Source organism: Danio rerio, chromosome 6 (genome assembly GCF_052040795.2).
Source record: "Danio rerio strain M-AB ecotype USA chromosome 6, GRCz13ab, whole genome shotgun sequence".
Lineage (NCBI taxonomy): Eukaryota > Metazoa > Chordata > Actinopteri > Cypriniformes > Danionidae > Danio > Danio rerio.
Genome location: NC_141026.1, coordinates 39,411,203 through 39,430,053, shown reverse-complemented (window position 1 = coordinate 39,430,053; position 18,851 = coordinate 39,411,203). Strand labels below are relative to the sequence as shown.

At 36.2% G+C, this 18,851-nt stretch overlaps 1 protein-coding gene across 1 annotated transcript in view; it reads right to left on the bottom strand.

Moving 5' to 3' along the window:
- Window positions 1-1,565: 1,565 nt before the first annotated feature.
- The window catches only part of negr1 (neuronal growth regulator 1), a 305,572-nt gene continuing 288,286 nt past the window's right edge, over window positions 1,566-18,851 (bottom strand). Inside the window, exon 8 of the transcript XR_015492707.1 lies at window positions 1,566-3,474. The gene's annotated coding sequence lies outside the window, so the exon portion shown is untranslated. The remainder of the gene's footprint in view (window positions 3,475-18,851) is intronic.

Sequence of the window (18,851 nt, the reverse complement as noted above, 5' to 3'; positions counted from 1 at the left end):
TTCTATCAATTATTAACTAATTTTAGAGCAAATGAAATAATTTAGCATATTAGAGTGCAAGGATAAGTTTGTTGCGAGCTGTGTTTTATAAGCATGCGAGTGGCATGTCAGTGAAATGAGATGGTAACTATGCACTCACCCTTTGCCACAGACACTGCAGATCTGTGAGAGAGTGAGCCTTGTTGCTAGGATACAGAGCATGGCTCCTTAAAGGGAGCGATGGAGACAAATTGGAAGAGAGAGATTTTCTCAAACTAATGGCTTTTCGATGAATTTTGAAATAGAGATGATCAATGGAAATAATTACACATAACTGTACTGGTTTATTTTTTGTTCTTCATAGCTAGCTCGCTCTCTCTGACCTATACACAACACAGCAGAGGAGGCAATAACAAACACGACACACAGAAAATGCTGCTTCTGTCTACTTTAAGGTATATTATTGGACAATGTACAGTCTCTGCCTCTAAATAAAGCTTGACAGATTGATCAGGACCCTAGAGGGCTGAATGCGTAATTATGCAGACATGAGCAATGGATTGGGGCAGAAATTATACAGTAACCATTCTTAAATCCTAAAGCTTCAGCTAAAAATTAATACAAATTAACAAGTGAAAGTGTATATATACAGGTAAGGTCAGAATTATTAGCCTTGCTTTGAATTTGAACAGAGCAAAAAAATGTTCACAGTATGTCTGATAAAATTTTTTCTTCTGAAGAAAGTCTTAATTGTTTTATTTCGGCTAGGATAAAACAAGTTTTTAATTTTAAAAAGCCGTTTTAAAGTCAAAATTAATAGCCCCCTAAAGTTTTTCCCCCCCCGATAATGTACAGAACAAACCATTGTTATACAATAACTTGGCTAAATACCCTAACCTGCCTAGTTAAACTAATAAACCTAGTTAGGCCTTTCAAGGTCACTTTAAGCTGTATAGAAGTGTCTTGAAAAATATCTAGTAAAATATTATTAACTGTCATCATGGCAAAGATAAAATAATATCAACTCAACATCAATATCAATATCAATACAACTAGCAGTGCAATATGGCTGTATATCAGCACTGGTGGGAGGCGTGCTTTGGCACAAGGCCACAGGCCAATTGCTTTAGCGTCCCACCAGTGATCATATACAGCCATATCACAATGCTACTTGTGTGACATTGCGTTTATACAACCGTTTGACGGCATAATCGTGTATATAAAAGAAAATCAAACACGGTGAGTCTAAAAAGCCTTTTGTTTGAGGAACTAATTTCTTCAGCCACTCATTTACATCTGCAGCTGACATCAGAACAGCAGAAACTATTGGTACTTCACCAACGTCTCTTTAGAGCTAGTGTTTGAATGATTCTCTAGCGTAATGTCTAAAGTGATGACAAAACAGGTGCTAACGTTTTAAGATGATGAAGCTAAACGGCATGAAATGCCATAAGTCTAGAGACATTTCCCAGCATTTCTCTGTTGCAATCGGGATATCACAATAATTAACCCCTAAAAATAAAAGCCAATCAAAGCCTACCAGATTGCTGTTGTGTTTGCGATAAGGAAAAACGCTTAACACATGCTGGCATTTCTTCTTTTTTCTTTTTACTGGACTAGTCTGCCGTAACGAAAACAGGAGATGCATTAGAAACAGATGGCCAACCAAAATGTAAATCAGAGTTATACAAAGAGTATCCAACACAAAATACATACATTCCTAACATGTGAGTACCATCTCACACAGAATACACTACAATTAGTATGGTATAAATTCAGGACTACAACAAAAGAGAGAGAGATCGACTTAGAATGTCACTTACCAGTTTAATAATGATTTGATCAGCTGTAGTTAGAAATTACGCTGAATTATTCTCCTCTAAAGGCTTATTTCATGGTCTCTGTCGCCATCCATTCTTTGCTCTGCTTATTAACAGGCTGATGGAGATTTATATAAAGATTTCAAATACGCTCTATCCTTGTAAATAAAATGCAAAGTTGCAATTTAGACAACTACATTCTTGTCTAAAAAGCCTCAAAATACATTATGTTGTCCAACAGCAGCAACATTTGTCAAACTGTAGTAAGTTTGATGATCAGCTGTCACTGGGTGAATTAATAAATACTACATAAATACTCTTGTCAAATGACCTGTCTAGTTTACCTAATTAACCGTGTTAAGCCTGTAAATTGCACTTTAAGCTGAATACTAATATCTTGTAAAATATTATGTACTATAATCTTGGTAAATTCAAAAACAATTACTTATTAAAACTATTTTATCATGTTTTATGTGTCAAAAAAAAAAGATCATAGCTCTGTTAAACAGCACTTGGGAAATATATATTTTTAAAACAATTGAAATTTCACAGAAGGGCTAATAATTTTGCCTACCATTGTATATTTTTTGGCATGAATGAGATTTCACAATTCACAATTTCACATATAAATGAGCCACCAATTTGTCAAAATTATGTTGGGCAAAAAATGTCCTTTGTATGTTGCCCATTGTCCAAGAGAAGATTGTGTATGAGTAATTTTTTTTCCTCATGCAAAACTGGTAATCACACACATAACAACATAACTACTGAAATTACTTGATTTCACTCTACACAGCACTGAATGCTACAAATAAAGACCAAGCTAAATGTAGAATTCCAGTAAAAAGAAAGCTACTTGACTGTCAAACAGATTATGCAGATATCTACATTTTATACGTTATTTGACATATTTATTTTTGCTTATCGTTTGATAGAATGACAAATAAGCTTAGCTTCGGCAGCTGTGCTAAAACAGCCTTCTCTCCGCCTGTCAACAACAACTCTGACCCTGTAACCTCTTGTCTTAATTACATGTAGGATTAAAATGGATTGTCGTCCTTAGGAGATCCATTGTGAATTTTATTAGATAGCCTGCATGCGAGGTCCTTGAGTGGATAATTAAAACAGAAAGGCAGTTTGGGTGATGAATTTAAAATTTCCATCACTGAAATTATTTATATGGTTAAACAGTTCTAGGGCATCATATGGGAGCTATCTTCTCATTATTAAAATAAATGTGGAATGAAAAGCGAAAATGTGGTGAGACATGCCTTGCCGAATCAATCTCTGGTATCCCCGTGGACAACTTGAAGGCTCTTTTAGAGTACCGGTGCTCCTGACACCTCTGTATCATTTATTCTCCCCCTTTCGGCCATGACATTTAGTTTCTCCCCAAGTAACAGCAACAGGGCCAATCAGAGATGAGAAGAGCAGCTGTGTGGAGTTGCACTGCTTTGCTCGCAGAAGCTTCGTTTTAAATGTTTGTGTGACAGGAGCGGGGCATCATTAGGGAACTTGCACACACATGAGCACTGGCTGAGAATGCAAAGACCTGCTTAGGCTGACAGAAAATGGGAAGATGTCCTTCTTACACACCCTGATCTTGATGGCTTCATCAGCCAGACGATCGATAGATGTGAGGAACTGTATGGAAGGCTTGTCGCCACACTGAGACCTGGTAATAAAACAACAGCTTGTTAGTAAAATGTTACCTCAAAAAAATACAAATAAAAAAATAAGAGATTTTTTTTCTGATGAGATGAGCTCACAATATTACAGCCATACCGTATAATATTCAGTTCTACTAAATTAGCAGGGGCCATTTGCATTTTGGAATGCATAAATGCACCTGTGAGACTTTCTCAGATTATGCGTTGTAGGAGACTTCCCAATTTTGCATGCAAAATGCAATGACCCTTCTAACTGATGGAAAATGGAATCATCTATAGGCTTAAAATTGCAATCATTCAGAGATGATTGAAATTGGTAACACTTGCGTTCATAACATTACCATATTTTGAATGATATAGTGCTTAAAGGATTAGTTCACCTCAAAATAAAAAAAACATCATTTACTCACCGTCATGTCATCCTAAACCCATAAAATGCTAGTATATTGTAAAGTAAGTATTGTACAGATATTTTAAATGAAAGCTGAGGGATTTCTGTTTCCTTTATTAAAGATTTCATGCACAACTCTTTACTGAAATTCTTCAGAAATGTATACACACATTAAATAAACGTTTTTTAAAGAAAACTTTTTGCTTTATATGATGAATGGGTTTTATTTTAGGCTTTTGTTTGCACATAAATTTTGTGTGGATCAATCAATCAATCAATCAATCAATCAATCAATCAATCAATCAATCAATCAATCAATCAATCAATCAATCAATCAATCAATCAATCAATCAATCAATCAATCAATCAATTAAAATGAACACTTTATTGTAAGGTACAATTCTTGCTATTAATAAACCATTAACTTAAATTAATTTGCTGCTTATTCAGAGTTAGTAAGGCAGTGGGTTTATATATTGGATACTATTGGAAATGTCGAATAAGATCATACTTTATGAGCACTAATAATCAGCCAAAATCTTATTAAAGGGTCACGAAACACCAAAACACATTTTTTTTGAGATGTTGACAGTCATATATGCGTCCCACATTGCTAAAAACACTATCAGGACACATATATTTAGCTAACAAGTGAAAAATGGTTGTTTTTGGTTGTTTAGAGCAAATTCGTTCCTCCGGTTTAAAAAATAAATTTTGAAGCAACGTCACGGTGAGGAGATCATGGTGTGAATTCCAGCGTAGAGATTGGCTGTCTGTACCAGCTGATACCAAGTGACGCCATTAAGTTTTCAGCACATTTATTCATTCATTCATGAGAAAGACTTGGTTTGTACTAATCAGGACGCTCTATTGTGAATAAGGTTCAATTTCATTTAAATGCACGACATAGCTTCGAAGACTCCTTTTACCTGTTACAGTGTTCAGTGAGACACCACGTTGTGTTGCCAACCGTAATTCAAACTAATAGTAGAAGAATTGTTTGGAGACATGAGTCGTCAGTGTTGCGTTTATAAATGTGCCGCAATGAAGGGTTTGTTTCTATTTTCCTATGATGAGAGCACAGCTCACGTGTGGACCCACATGTGTGGATTACAGTGGTCTGCAGACACATTAAGGTTTGTAAGGTACATTTTTTTACCCGAGAGCTTTTTGAATCTGGAAATGGTGAAATTCGGATTTGACACTTGTCTTCTTTTAAAAAAAGATGTGGTTCCAGTTCGTGTTGATTGTCCTATCTATACTTATATGGTAAATGGCAAAGTTAGTATCATCAGCAGTACTCTTTCAGTTTTTAGACATACATACATAGGTTTACAGTAATATCACTTACAATATTATGTACTGAAAATCCTCTACTTCCACACAGCTCTTAGATCCGCTGAAAATGTTGCTCTCACTGTCTTACATCTCCTCTGCATTTGTGTTTTCATTGCCACTATGAAAATCAGCGCGCACACTTACTGAAACTCCCCTTTTCATGCAAACCCTTCCCTCATTCACCACTCAACACTCCCACCTAAACAAAGCTGCAATCACCCACTTTCCTAAGTTTTCCTAACTAGAGGTTTGAAAATACCCTGCTGAGACATGAGGGGTGTCATGGTCCTTTAAGAAGCAGGTAATAAGCCAATAGTTAATAGTGGAATTGGTACTTAAACTAAAGTGTTACCAAAATAACTATAGGAGTGTATATTGGAGTTTTGTGAAATGAACTGTTTCAATTATTTCAGTTTTCAATTTCAATTTGCTAAATTTGAAGGGTAATGGAAACACAGCCAGTGTGAGCACAGCTTAATAGCAGATTTCGCTGTCACAACTTACCCCATTTAGTATGACAACATTCTCTGAGAAATGCTTTCACAAAATGCTAACCTCTGCTATGTGAAGTGTATATATTTTCTTGGCCAACAACAATGGCAAATGTTCAACAGGATTGTACACTCAATAGAAATTCTGACCTTCAAATATAAACCTACACAGACTGTATATTCACTGGAGTAAAATGTAAAACCCTTTTTACTCATCATGTATTGTAGAGAAATAAAGTGGAATCTATTTGATAAAAGTTCACTAATTGCAGGGTACTACATGCACATAAGCAGTGATTCAATTATGTCGTACATGCAACTGGTGTAAACATTTGTAAAGCCTATTTGTGAGTAATGATGGTGCCAGTGTTTTTAATGTGACAGAATCCTAAAGGCAAAAATAACTGAATAAAAATGCAAAATATAATGTGTCTCATGCTTTAACCCGGCTCAATAAAAGCAAATTACAATGTGGCATTCGAGTTTCTGTTCACTGTTTCTGTAATCAGTCTTAAAATGTTCTGGATGACAAAATTACAGCACCTCAGCAATAAAACTAGTATTTTAAATGTCAGATTTTTTTTCTTTTTTGCACATGCAACTGTGGCTGTCTGATTAGCACTTCTTAAAAGGAAGACAAAATTGGCAGCTTTCAAAAGAGCAAGTTTGATGACTTAAGCATCTATAAAAGTCAGACATGCACAGTACTTCTGAATGTTACATGACAAGCTGATATAAGTGCATTTTCCCCTCTAAAGATTAGGTTTTGCTGAGGACTTATGTTCAGAAAACGACCTGATTAAGTGACCTAAATGAAAAAAAAAAAATCATGTGGAGCATTGACATGATGCTGAACTGATTTATTTTAAAGGAGCACAGAATGTCTTAAACTTACATTTTTTTCCTCAATTAATTATGTAAGTTTACCTTATTTGAATTATATAGCATTGTTTTTTTTAGAGCATAGTTATATAGAAGTAAATATATATTAATTATTTGTCTTCTGTTTTGATTTTAGTGTATTTTTTGTATTTTTGCATTCCCTGCTGAAAAATCCAGCTTAAACCAGCCTAGGCTGGTTGGCTGGTTTTAGCTGGTCGACCAGGCTGGTTTTAGAGGGGTTTTGGCCACTTCCAGGCTGGTTTCCAGCCATTTCCAGCCTGGTCTTAGCTGGTCAGGCTGGAAAATGACCAGCCAAATCCAGCTAAAACCAGCTTGACCAGCCTGGTTTAAGCTGGATATAGCTGGTTTTGGCTGGACTCCCAGCTTGGCTAGGCTGGTCAAGCTGGTTTTAGCTGGTCATCTCCCAGCCTGACCAGCTAAGACCAGGCTGGAAATGGCTGGAAACCAGCCTGGAAGTGGCCAAAACCCCTCTAAAACCAGCCTGGTTGACCAGCTAAAACCAGCCAACCAGATTAGGCTGGTTTAAGCTGGATTTTTTAGCAGGGTTGTGTTTGTCATTTTTATTATTTTTCATTATTTATCTGTTTTAATATTTAAAAAAAAAGTTTATATAGTAGTTATTTACATCAGTTATATATTAGTTATTTACTGTTACAATGTAGCACAAAGAATCAAATTTAAGAACTCAAGCGCTGTTTTAAGGATGTAACAAATGCAAAACATAAACAAAATATTGCATGGATTGGCACACTAAAAAGAAAAAAGAACAAACTCACATAAACAAAACTAGAAGAGAACAAAGAAAATATGAGGGCTATATATACCAAACACGAGGGATTATGTGACATCAAACAACCAAATGAGAACTAGAGACATGATTAAGACAACAAATGAGAAACATGACACAGGCTGCGTAAGAAAATCGCATACTTCCATACTGAAAATTATGCTAAAAACAGTATGCGAGCCGAGTAGTATGTCTGAATTCATAGAATTTAAAAATCAGTATGCGAGAAGTACCCAGATGGCCTATCACTTCCAGCGAGATTCTTAAGTGTGCATCCCATGCACAGTGAGTGAAGCGATCTAACTCATGAGATAGGTCACGTGATCATGACAAAATGGGGGATGTAGTATGTCCGAGTTTCATTCATATTACTGACATTAATACTGTATAGAATTTACTTTATTAGAGGTTGAGTAGTACATTTAAATTCAAATGCAGTACCAACTAGTTGTACAAACGAGTCGTAGGTGGTTTCAGATGCAGCCATACACAAATAGCTGAAAACAGAAAGACAAGACAGACTTTAAAATAAAAGACAAAAGGTGCGTCTGAAATTGTTTACTTTAATACTATATTGTACGCTAAATACAGTATGCGAGCTGAGTATGTCCGAATTAGACAAAGAATTCGAAAATCAGTATGTGAGAAGTACCCTTTTCTACTACTTCGAGTGAGATTCTCAAGTGCACATCCGATGGACGATATGCTATCCCATGATGATACATTGTGAGAGAATTCATGAATGGGAGTGAAGCGATGCAACTGACGCAGGTAGGGCAGGTGATGATGGTAAAATGGCGGATGTAGTACGTCCGAGTTCAATTCAATATGCTCACATTCATATTGTATAGTAGTGATCCTCAACCTTTTTATCACTGCGAACTGGTCAACGATTAACACTTTACTGCAGATCAGGCAACTAGGTTTTCTCAGAGTGTTCTCTGAGGATGACAAGCTGACAAAACATTACTGATACTCTAATACAAGTTGTATTTATGGAGAAAATTACAAAACACTGCAGTGTTTGGGTGTTTTGTGTTTTGTGTTTGTGTTTGGGTGTCATGTGACTCGTGGTGGGTTTGTGGCATTCATTTAACTGGGTGCACCCAGAAGGCATAAGCGTGTCACGCCGCTTGCGAGCGCACCTCCATTGGAAATAACGCACTTGTGCGAACTCTCGAAAAGATGCGATATGCGAACGGCCATCATTTGCAATCTCCAGCAGTTAATCTTGATCATGATCATGATCTCTGACATGCTGGATTTACCTGATTTGTTGACAAATGAGTTGTGGATCCATCCCTTGGCAGTTGCTGGTCCTTCACTGGGCCTTTTAGCAAAGACACTTTCTAAAGATGTCTGTTTCTTAGTCATTTTTCTGCTTGTGTGTTAAATTTGGGCACTCAAGTGACCGAGATGTATGCAAGAGAATACGGTCATTTTTCAAAATAAAAGATTTTACAAAATAAAGGATCGTTCAGACTCAGATAATAAATAAAACGGAAATAATTAATAATTTCTTGTGCAAACCGATACCAATTGATCCATGGACTGGTACCGGTTCACAGCTTGGTGCTTGAGGACCACTGCTGTAAAGAACATACTTTTATAACGGCAGAGTAGTACATTTAAATTCAAATGCAGTACCTACTGAGTAGTAGGCAATTTTGGACACAGCCACAATAAGACATCTGCAGCATCCCAAATGGCACACTATACACTTTGCACTTATGCACTATGTACTTATGCACGTACACTCTCAACAGCATAGTATATGTATGTAATGCCATCCCAAATGGCACACTAATAGGTTTTTTTTACAAAGAGGAAATTTAAACTGTTTCCCTGATGACGTTTGCCAAATTTGTGAAATAAATGACCAAACTACAAAAAAAGACCTGCCATCAGTATAACATTGTATATGTACAGTGGGTGTGTACATAATTACAAATGTCTATGTGCAGTGGATATGTACAGTTCAAAAAAATGAATCAGTGCAATGAATATGTGCAATTATTAAATGTGCAAATGTTAAATAGTGCAGTGATTGTGAGGAGTATAAGTTAAAGGAGAGTGGGGGTGTATTAGGGGGCAAAAGAGTCAGTGAGGGGCAGAGTTCAAAAGGAAGACTGCTCTGGGGAAGAAGCTGTTTCTCAGTCTGCTGGTTTTGTCAGGGGGAGCCTGAAGCGGCTGCCAGAAGGCAGGAGTAAAAACAGTCTGTGAGCAGGGTGAGAGGAGTCTTTAAGGATACTGCATGCTCGGTGTAGACAGTGTTTCTTCTGGATGTTTTCTATGGCTGGCAGTGTGGTCCCTGTGATGCGTTGGGCAGTTTTAACCACCCGCTGCAGTGCCTTAAGCTCAGCAACAGATAGGCTTCCATACCAGACTGTGACGCAGTTGGTCAGGATGCTTTCTATTGTGCAGCGGTAGAAGTTCACCAAGACAGCTGATGAGAGCTGGTTCTTCTTAAGAAGAATATTATTTGACAATAAAACATTTAATTTTTGATTTAACAAATTAATATTTTAATAAATGTAAAAGACTGAAAGTAGTAAGATAAATATATCTTTTCAAGATAACTGAATTGTTTATCTGCTAATTGAAAACTATAGTATCTATAACAGCATGTGTTTATTTTAATAATAATTATTCTTTCATAATTTAGATTAAATCATTTATCAAACTGATGCTGGATGTCAGACCAGAATGATATACAGTAAGAGGCAGCAGCTAAAAAAACCCCTCAAGTTAAACAAAATTCCATTTTACAAAAAAAAAAAAAAAGAAAAACAGAGCTGAAGTGGCCATATTCAGTCATATCATTTTTCACTTCAAGATAAGAAAAACAAGGGTGAAAGGGCAAATAGTTTGTTCAACGACACAGAGGAAAACAGCAAAATCTGCTCGGACATGTTTTACAAATGCTTAAGGATTTAAAAAAAATACATATTGGTACTTATCTCCAGAGGACAGGTGCTCAGGTTTGCAGTAAATAAACACTACCTCAGGCCGTTTTCTGTGAAATTGGCACATCTTTGGCATAGCACTGAAAACATGCCATAAAAGCAATTGATTCTGAAGCACGTGGAGGCCTCCACAAGGCAATCAGATTGTTGTTTTAAAGACTTTTATACACAGCGGCCTCAGATTACATAACACATAACTGTATAACAGAAAGAAGATGACTGATATCTCCGCGAATAACCCGAAAACGTGTCTTGAATGTCCTTCACCTAATAACCGGCTTGTTTCTTCCAGCGATGCAGCACATAGTATTACTAGCTAAATAACCTTGTTGCATCACACATTACAAATTACATGTCTGTTTTACACTCAATACCATCCATCAAGACAAAAGTGATGCTCGCACCAAATGCAAGCGGACGTTTCCTGGTGGCGAGATATTATAAGATGACAAAGATGTTTTAAAAAAAAGACTAGGGGAAGCATTATTCTTTCTGCTCGGTTTAATATAAACGACTGTCTTTCATGTCCAATATGAGAGCGGAAAGTGACAGGGGCCATTGTGATGAGTTCGGTGCTTTCCCCAGCCCAAGAGGCCATGATTCACCGGCATTTAATTGGAATAATGTATGAAATGAGTCATGCTTGCAGCCAGAAACGTTAACTCTCAGCTTCGCCAGTCTCGACAGAGATCAATGCACCTAACCTCAATTCAAGAAAACATCCTTTAATGGATACCCCGGGGAAACATGCCAGGCTTCTCCCCTTCACTTATTTATTTATTTTTTAATTCGCGCGACTGTACTGCACACTTTCTAATTACCCACCTGAGCACAAAGGGGCTTGTGTCTGAATGCAATTCTGAAATCCCATCACTCTAAACAGTGGCGGTTTATCATCTTCATTCAACTGGCGATGCGCAGGTTTATTGTCTCTTTCATGCTTTGATAGTTAAGGGGAACATGTTCAGACGAGAGCTGTAAAGTAAAGATGCTCTCAGACGAACGCCACAACATTTTTAGAGAGCCTAATGCTCCGGATTAATGAGGTGTTACAATGACGGCATGGTATAATAGAGTTTTAGTACAATAAGTGACATAGTTTTAATCTCTCGGAGAATTGCTAAAACAAGTGTGACCTTTGGAGACGGTCTTTTACTTCTCACTTTCTTTCATTTTAGAGGGAAATTAAATACACGCTTTTAGCTCGTTTAGACATGACAGGAGACTGTTCCCCCCCTACCCCATCCATTTATATGGAGCTTTTCTCAACCTCTGTGAAAGAAAGTGTGAATTCTAGACACACTGCGGCTGATTTCTGCAGATTACATTAAAAAGCTTGAAGAATAGGAGGAAAAAGCAGTCTGAATAAGAGGCCAGCGTTTTACATCTGAGCTTTTGTGTGAGGCATAATTTGTTTGCTCGCTTCCTTCAAAACAGTAAAAGATGGAGCACTATTAGAAATCTTTTTAATGGTGAAAGTACAAAAGGGCTCCTACTCGATGCGTTCTTTAAACCTTCAAAGATGAATCTTCATTGGTTCAGGATCTAGATTTTACAGAGGACAACTAAAGTTTTACTAAGTAAATAGATTTATATAATAAAGAACTGTATATGTTTATTGATTTGCTACGTTATTAGGGTACAACAAGGCAAAAGACCTTATGGAAAATTCGATCGTAGTATAAGACTTATTATAATATTAACAGATTTAATTTAATATTGATGGAGCAACATATTTTCGTAGATAGTTTATCACAGAGGTGGTTTGTGCATTGTTTCTAACAAACTTTTTCTAAACATTACTTCAGTTTGTACTTATTTGTTTCATTTAATTATTGAATACATTTATTTCTTCATATTGTAACAAAGATACCACACACGACAATGAACGCAATATGTATTGTAGTCTTTTAGTCCAAAAAGCAGTCACATTTTCATTCCCCATACCATAAATTTTTATATATTACTGTCATTTTGTCATTGAAGATCTGTTGCTTTAATTACCTTGGACAAAACTAAAAAATCATTTACTGGGCCCTTGTTTCAAAATCAACTCAGGCTCATTGCAGATACGTACCCAGGTTTACATTTCTGGGGACATTGACATAAGTAAATGGAGGTATGTCTGCTCTCAGTTTTTGCTCATTGCAAATCCACTGGAGGCCGTTGTATACTCTTTTTAATTGATCTCAAATTTCTCGTGTGTCAACTTTTTGTGTAAAGCCACCAGAGGGCGCTGTTTACACTTAAGCTGACCAGGGGTGTTTCGTTGTTACAAACATAATTGATTTTGCGTTTCCAAAATCCATCCAATCCAAATCCAACAAACATTCGCAAACTGCCTTGCAAACTTGTATGCTTGCCACTACACCTTTAGAGCTGTAGTTAGAAACATAGTTCCTAGCTGTGTACCATTCCCACTTATTCCTGCTATGCCCTATTTCTAACATTCTAACATTTAAATTTGGAATTATTTAAAAAAAGCATTAAAGTGACCTCTCTGTGGTGTAATTTGCTTTCAAATAATTTTTACAGTTTAGTTTTAGTGATCTCCATGTTTACAACTGCGCTTCCTTTGCAGTGCACTTTAAAAACATTAATGTCATTTTGAGCGCAGCCGTGGCTCAGGATGAAAGCTATAGGTGGCATATTATTTAAAAGCGGAATTTATGTTACATCTCCAAAGCTTGTGAAAGCAAAAAAATATAGCATACGTTAATGCTTTTAATTTATAGTAGGTTATTTATCAAGTATCTGTACTGTATATGAAATGGGCCTGTTGGTTGGAACATTTCTGCAGTGGTTTGCATGTGTCAAATTGTAAAAGCAGACAAAAATAAATAACCAATAATCATCATCATCAATATCTTAATTAATGTTATTATTAAAGTAGGAGTTTTCATTTCCTAATAGATAATAAATATTAAATTTCATGTCTTTATAAATAGCCTCATTATGTATTTATCCATTTAGGTAACACTTTACAATAAGGGTGCATTAGTTAACATTAGTTAATGCATTAGTTAACATGAACTAACAATGAATACCGCATTTATTAAGCTTTACCTAACCTTTGTTAATGTTAACTAAACATTTATATATGATATTAGAATACGTGTTAGCTTTTGTAAGTGATTTTTGTTTTAGAATAGATTATGTAATGTTCTCAGTATTTGTAAAGGAAACATAGAAAATTTATGTGCCATTTACACATATTTCAATTAATATGGAGAACGAATGCATGTTTTTACCAAAACTAATATTGGATTTTTTAAAATACGTACCTCTGGCTACACAATTCGTGCTTTCCAGAAATGTAGACATGGGTATGTATCCACAATTAGCATGGGTGGGACTGAACTTTGGGTTAGTGTCCCTATTTGTCAAAATCTTCCAAATTTATGGCTTAGGTGAATTTTTTTTTGTCTTATTTTACTGCACATAAAACCCTATTTATTGTGGTGTGGAATGTAATTAATTGAACTTTTTTTTGTAAAGAAAATGATGAGGAATTATCAACCAACCTGTCTATTTTGGCATCTGCCTAATTTGACAGTCTAATACAGTACCAAGTGACAAATGAATTTGCAACTAAATAGAGTCCCATTGCTCAGCAACAAAAATAAATGAGAAATGTTTTCTTTATTTATGGTGACCTAGAATGATCATATGGTTAGCTGAATTATAATATGATGATGCGGCATTGTATTGCTCTTGCTGTCACCATCAGAACAGAACTGTGACCCAATTTTGAGTCACTGATATATGCCAGGGTCACTGATTTTCAGTGTTGTGTTTTGTAATTGACAATGCTCATCTACATGTCAGAATTAATTAACCCAGGCTCATTTTGAAAACGCAGCTCTATATGCATTTCTGGAAAGCACCAAATAGGTCCCAGGACCTACGTTTTTTTTGCAGATTTTGTTTTCGCAAATCCACCAAAGGCCGCTGTGCACATTTTTTGAGATCTCAAATTTTTCCTGAGAGTGCCAGAGGCTGTTGTCGACTGACTAACTGATCGACTGACCCAACCTCCTTCCATAAGCCCAACCATCAGTGTTTTGAAAAGCACAGATTGACCTGCCCAACCACCTCCCTAAACCCAACCAACAGTTTTAAAAAGCAATCCAGAAAAAGAAAAGTCTGATTTTAACCATGTTTTCAGATTTTACCACATTCTCTTCCACATGCTCTTATTTACTTGTTTATTTTATTTTTGGGCTTTTGTTTTAGTCTGACCCACTTTCTGAAGCTGCTCTTTACTGGACTTGAACCCTGTTGTTGTGGTCAACTCCTCTCTGCATCTCAAGTCTGCCAACGTACATGGCAAGGTACTGGACAAACTGGTAACTGTGGGAAAGCCGTCCACACAGAGGTAAGCGGTCAGCTGGTAAGCGCGAAAAAACAGCGTCATACTATCCTGTAGAGTTCATTTTTAAGACGAAATGCAGCCATGCGTACTTCTGGCCACATAATTCGCGATCTCCAGAAATGCATATAGGGCTACTTTTTCAGAATGAGCCTGTTGAAATTAATAATTAATTGAGAATTCTGAATGAATAAATAACCTAAACCTCATATACAAATCTCCGTGTATAGGAAGCTTCTCAATGTCTTAAAGAATAAAGAAAGACTGCTGAGATAGACTAAAGATTTTGTTCTAAAGAAAGAGTTTTTTTTGTTTTTGTTTTCCACGATAGGGTCTGTCAAGTGTGAAACAGCCCAATAGGACCACAGATGCTTTTTTTTTACACAACTTTTGTGAAACGAAAAAGAATGCTATAGGTCAGAGGAGGGCAAACTACGGCCCGCGGGCCATATGTGACCCGCTAAACACTTTCATCCGGTCTGCGAGGGAGTTTTTAAAATGCTGCTTCTGAGTAACGTTTTGGTTTCAGAATTAGTAAATTAGTGATGCAATACAAGTGAACGCCATTTGATGACAGTATTGCTCGCAGTACAGTTAGTGCAACCAGTAGAATTAGAAAACACTCTTGAATGCACTTGCACTTGAATGTTAATGGCTGAAAATGAGTCTGGCAAAAAAATTATAATAATTGACTCTGAATGTCGTGTGTTTAAGGAAGAATGGACAACAAAATACTTCTTCACCAGTATCGGACAGAAAGGGGTAGGTCTAATATGCCAAGAAAGTATTGCTGTTTTAAAGACTACAACTGATCACACCGAACGCACATTTACATTTCAAAAAAGCGAGGTGCACCGCATTGCTTTGTTATTGACGAGAAAAAAAGAAACGTGTGCTCTTTTTTATGTGGTTAGGCAATGACTGAATCAGCCAGGTATTTTGCGAGAGTGTTGCTGTTGATATTATTCTAACTTTATTTTCAGGCTCATTGTTCACATTAACACACTCATAATAACATGAATTGGAATAACAAAGATTAAGATTCTTCTTCCGTTTTATCTCATAGTTTTATAATCATTGATATGAGCATATTAATACAAGCTTAAATGAGATTGTTGTGAATTTGACTCAAATTACATAATTATTGCTGGTTAAATGTGTTAACTTTTGTCATAGAATATATTTTCCATGACTACATCCACTTTAAAAAGTTATTTTATCAAAGATTTGTGGTTTTAGCAAGTTTTTTTGATGATTGATCTGTATATTCTAAAAGCCGTTCAAATTAGATTATTGTAAACTTGACTGAATAGTAAACTTTAAGAACAATTTTTAATGTGTTAACATGAGATTTCTTTTCTATTAGACAATATATATTCTATTCTCCACTGTAAAAGTTATTATTATTATTATTATAATTATTATATTTTATAAGGGATTATTTTATTGTTTTATGATGAATGATAAGTAAATATGACTTGTAAATTTGACTCAATAATTATTATTTTTTAAAAATCTGTTTTGTGTTAATGTGTTTCTGTCCGATATTACATGTTCTATGCATACTGCAACTATAAATAACATTTATTTTTAAAAGGATTTAACATGTGGCCCTTCACTTGATTTGTAAAACCCTCAGGTCTAAGAGGTTTGCCCACCACTGCTATAGGTGAAATTATCGATGTACTGATAAAGATTTTTTTTAAAATAACAGATAACAATACAAATAATTTGGAAGCCAAAAACTAATTTATAAATTCAAATCTTCATATGAATTTTTCTGTGGTAGTTTACAAAAATAAACCCCAGACAGATACAGCAATAACTTATTTTATTTTAAAACCTTAAATGCAAACATCTTGTTTTCCCTCTAGCATAGAGGGTATAGGGCACCTGTGGCCTAATGGTGAGAGACTTAGAGGTTAGAGACTGCGCACTGATAAAACTAAAAGTAACCAATTATCACCACCGATATATAGTACATAAATACGTTTTTTTGAGAAATGAAAACAATACTTTTCTGACTTCATCACTGCTAGTATAATTTTAAATTTGTACTTTTTTTCTCCCTGGAAATGGCAAATTATTGCCTTCTCAATGTCAATCATGCACATGGTTAAAGATGGCTAATGATGGTCATCAAGACTCTAAAAAGAATTTAGGAAATAAAACTGCTGCCATAAAGACTTGTTTATCTGACATGTTACAGATAAACCATTCTGTAATCTGTATCTGATTTTACACTGTGACTGGAACACATAATAGTGCAATTTTTGTCCTAACCATCCCTCATGGCAAATGGCAATGTACAAAGTTTCTATTTTAGTTTCTATTTCTTGCTGCTAAACAACAGCATAACTAATATGGCAATAATCACCGCAGGTACTGATTTTGTGCTTAATCCAGTTTTAAATGTTACCAGTATGAGTTTGAATACCATTGTGTGACATTCATAACCATACTAAAAGCGGCAGCACCAGTTTATCTTACATCTTGGAAATAAACTAACAATGACTAACAATGTCAGTATCGCTCATCATGTACTTTTAATAATGTTAAAGAGGTTTAACACTTATTTAATAAATGATCAACCTGTCCATTATTGGTTGAGAGTGCAGTAAAGACAGTATTCAGCATGCTTCTAAATGTCTGTGGTATTAAAATGTTTCTGTCGTGCCACATCGTGTCTGATGCAGACAGTAGAACTGCTTGTAGTTGGAATGTTTTCACATAGGGCGGTGTTAAGACCGACTCTAAGACATATTCCCAGCAACCCTTGCATATTCAGACATTTGATACATTGTTCATTACAATCATGCTCAGCATAACCATAGCTCAGCGCATGTCATACACGGGATTATTAGAAATACAAACTTTAAAAGGCACGATGTCACATAAAATATTAGTTTTACCATTCTCTCATTGGAGTTTCACCCACAGTGCAGACTTTGTGTTGAAATAAGCGAAGGCATTACAGTAGTATCCACACATCAATTATTCATCCCTGAATACTATTATTTTTCTCTGTCTACTTTTTATTACCACAGTGAATTTCCTTTTACATTGATATTATAATGAGTACCTGAATCCAGCAGCCACCCATGCTGGCTACATCCTCTCATTTGTATTTACTTTCCCAGCTTAGTGTCATCTATTATGAAAGGATTAGGCATGATTTATGTCTTCCAATTCATGAAACCGACCACAACTACTGGGTATTCCGAACAATATATATTGCATTGCACTGCCTTTCAACCCGGATGTGCTGAATATTAGCTAAACGAATAAAAACGTAAACCCAAAACTCCAAAAGTACCCTTTGTCTTTAAACTCTACAGAAAACAGTCTGCTTTTTATCCCCTCTCTCCTCCTATCCTCATGATGTGCCCCTTTGTAAGATGACTACCTGGCCAGACTCCCCACCAGTCAACACTCCACTGACAGGCAACATGATCAAAAGCCAGAGCTGTCACCACCTCACATTCACTCTTTAATCGCTCCGAGGGGGAACGAAGGGTGGGGGATCTACTTTGGAACTGTCACTGTGCTCTTTTTCATACTTTTATACAGCCATTAAAGCAGCCGAGATGGAAGCGGGCAGATGGAGCAGACGAAGCAACAGCACACAAGAGAGGCTTTGCAAATCTACCTTCGGCGTATGCTAATGACTAGTTAGCGATTTCACCTGTCATTCTTCTTTTACTGTTTAGGGTTAACAAAACAAAAAAGGTGCCGCCTATTGTGCTGCCAAGGAAATCATTTGGTTTGATTACTTTGCGAAGGATTTCTCCTACCACAAGTGCTTGTGATTGGAGTTAATCGCACGCTTGCTTCTAATTTGTATTTCAGACCGGCGAACGCATCGACAAAATTACCATGCCAAGGTATAAATTATATTGTCAGACTGCAGGATCTGAGCGATTCGACAGGTCATCTTTGCTTGAGAGAAAAAGCGGAAGTGAGAAACAGAGATTCGCCTCTTACTAAAGGAAATCACTCTACGGTAGTCAGATCATGTGCCACGGGCCTTCATTATCCTCTTCTGGTGTTCAAATCATTATCGTGGGCTTTGGGAATTTGCCCCGAATATGAATAATGGGATATCACAAAGCAAGGCTTTACAAGCGATAATCT